At 34.8% G+C, this 2,911-nt stretch overlaps 1 pseudogene; it reads left to right on the top strand.

Moving 5' to 3' along the window:
• Nucleotides 1-313: 313 nt before the first annotated feature.
• On the top strand, nucleotides 314-2,697 carry LOC121476216 (annotated as a pseudogene).
• The last annotated feature ends 214 nt before the right edge of the window (nucleotides 2,698-2,911 follow it).

The raw sequence follows: 2,911 nt of genomic DNA, 5'->3' as shown, positions 1-2,911 counted from the left end.
CAACTGAGTCACCCAGGAGACCCATAAATTCCTATATGTAGAGTTATTGGATTAAAAGTAAAGAATATATTTTATTTTCTTATTGAATCTAACAAGATGACTTTAAGGTCTCACTAATTTACACCATGAGCAGTTTAAGAGAGTTCCTTTTTAATTGCTTCCACATAAAATTTTGTGAGAGTAAAGGAATCTACCTCAACGATTTGAGTATTAACCTTACTTCAGAAAATAGGTTGCTTATTCTGCGAGTAACAAGTTAGATCAAGTAGAAGAAGATTGAAAAATATCAACAACCCACAGAAACTGCGTCCACATGAGTGAAGTAAAATATAAACCAAAAACCAGAGGCCACTCTGATCACATTATAACAAATAAGCAAACAAATAAATGTAAGTATAATATTTGGGGGTTATTTATTTATGAGATTTAGTAATTAGGACATATTTTGGTATGAAGTTGCCTATAGACTGACTTTGGTAAATGATACCCAGTATGTCTGATCTAATTGATTTTAAGAAGCTTAAACTTTTCCACCTTAACAATATAATCATGGCAGATGAAATTGAGCATTAATTATCAGCAATCCATCCAAATATGGTAAGAGCAGAAACTATGATTATTTGAGGCAGTTTTTAAACATAATGAGAAAAGTTTGGAACAAAATGCCATAAAAAATCCTTTAAGTTTCTGAGTTTATCTTATTATTACTATTCTTTATTGTTCATTCATTTAATAAGGAAAGATGATAGGTTCTAAGACAGCTATGTCAAAAATTAAATATAAATAGGAACTGATTCCTAAGAATAAGTGTAAACTGGCTGTATCTTATTATGATATGATCCAAATCCTGGACCCCCCTATAGTAATAAAAATACCCCCCGAATCTATAACACTTACTATATACAAATTATCATCATCTTAAGTGCTTTATATATGATTAGGTCTTTTAATTTTCAAAATAGCCTTTTGAGGTGTATATAATTACTATACTTATCTTATAGATGAGTACAAAAGATTAAGTAATTTGTCCAAATTTAAAGGTGTGATGAATATCCTAAAGACCTATGTTATCTGCCCATATCAATTCTCTATATTGACTTAGTGTAACTGATCCAGTCATAAAGGCATACAAGTCTGCACAAATATCTATCTGGATAGCCCAAACCTTCATAATTACATGTTGTTGCTTTTTTTTTTTTTTTTTAACAAATAACATCCATTTTGCCAGAAAACTGACTTAAGACTAGAGGAAATTTCTATCATAGGAGTTGTGGAATTCATCTCTGGCCAACACTATGAAATTTTTATTTTGAATCCTCAACTATCCATAGAAGAACTTGTATTGGTTATGGGGACACATTTAGGAAATTTTACTAGATTAAAAATATATATATGTATATATGTATGTATATATGTTTTAAGCATATATGTATATGTATATGTATATTTTAAACATATATACATACATAAATCATAAATATATATATTTATTCTTGTACTGCTATTCAACTCAACTCCCTTTTTATAAAGATAAACTGTAATTTGCTCATCCTACATGTTACAAGTTGCCATCAGCCAATAAAAATTAAAGTGCATTTAATCAACTAGTCCTTAGAAATAAAGATAATTTGCCAAGATTTGGGACAAGTTGCTCTAAGATGGAAGCAGGATTGCCTTCAGATTTTTAAGAATTACACTTGAGATGGTGTCATTGGGCAACAGTTGTCCACAAAGAGTTTCCAAATCATAAACTGAAAGGACCCACAGTAATTATGAAAGGACCCACAGTAAATATAATTCAATATATAGAATATTAATATATTAATAAATATTTACTATATATTAAAATATATACAATAAATTAATATATATTATCTGTAAAGGAAAGAATGGCTGAAAATATCTGACTAAACAAGGATAGGACCAGCTCTGTCATGAAATCATTGTTAAAATACATCCCCATTGGTCAAATTCTACTAACAAATAGAGGGCAAGATAGGAAAGCTAATAATAGAGAATCCTTTTAAAATAGTATTACAGTTATGCATTCTCTCTGAAAACTGATTACATCTTTCATTACTTAGAGATAGATGAAAAAGAAAGTGACAACAGGAGCACAGTTTGCATCGCGGTGCGGCGGGGCAGGCGGTGGGATCTCGCCGGCCGGCTGACCAGTCCTTTCTCTGCCTTGCTTGCCTGAGCTTCAGCGGAATTCCAAATGGCTGGAGCTAAGGCGGGAAGGACTCCGGAAAGGCCAAGACCAGGTTGGTTTCCCGCTCACAGAGAGCGAGCTTGCGTTCCCGGTGGCCCATATTCATCGACACCTGAAATCTAGGACGCCCAGCCACGGACCTGTGGGGCGCTGCTGCTGTGCACAGCAGCCCTCCCGGGGTACCTCACCGCAGAGGTGCTTGAATTGGCAGGGAATGCATCGAAAGACTTGAAGGTAAAGCGTATTACCCCTAGTCATTTGCAACTTGCTATTTGTGGAGACGAAGAATTGGATTCCCTCATCAAGGCTACAAGTGCTGGTGGTGGTGTTATTCCACACATCCACAAATCTCTGATTGGGAAGAAAGGACAACAGAAGACTGTTTAAAGGATGCCTGGATTCCTTATTATCTCAGGACTCTACATACTCTTAACAGCTGCCCAGTGTTGGTGATTCCAGTGGACTGTATCTCTGTGAAAAACACAATTTTGCCTTTTTGTAATTCTATTTGAGCAATTGGAAGTTTAATTACTTTCCAGGCAACCAAATTTCTGCATTCGAGTCTTAATCATATTTAAGTGTTACCACGGCTTCAAAGAAGCTATTAATTCTGAAGTAGTGGGTTTGATTGAGTTAACTGTTTTTAAAAACTGTTTGGGGGATCCCTGGGTGGCGCAGCGGTTTGGCGCCTGCCTTTGG

This window comes from Vulpes lagopus, chromosome 15 (genome assembly GCF_018345385.1).
Source record: "Vulpes lagopus strain Blue_001 chromosome 15, ASM1834538v1, whole genome shotgun sequence".
Lineage (NCBI taxonomy): Eukaryota > Metazoa > Chordata > Mammalia > Carnivora > Canidae > Vulpes > Vulpes lagopus.
The sequence above is the reverse complement of the archived record's forward strand: the minus strand, read 5'-3'. Positions and strand labels throughout refer to the sequence as shown.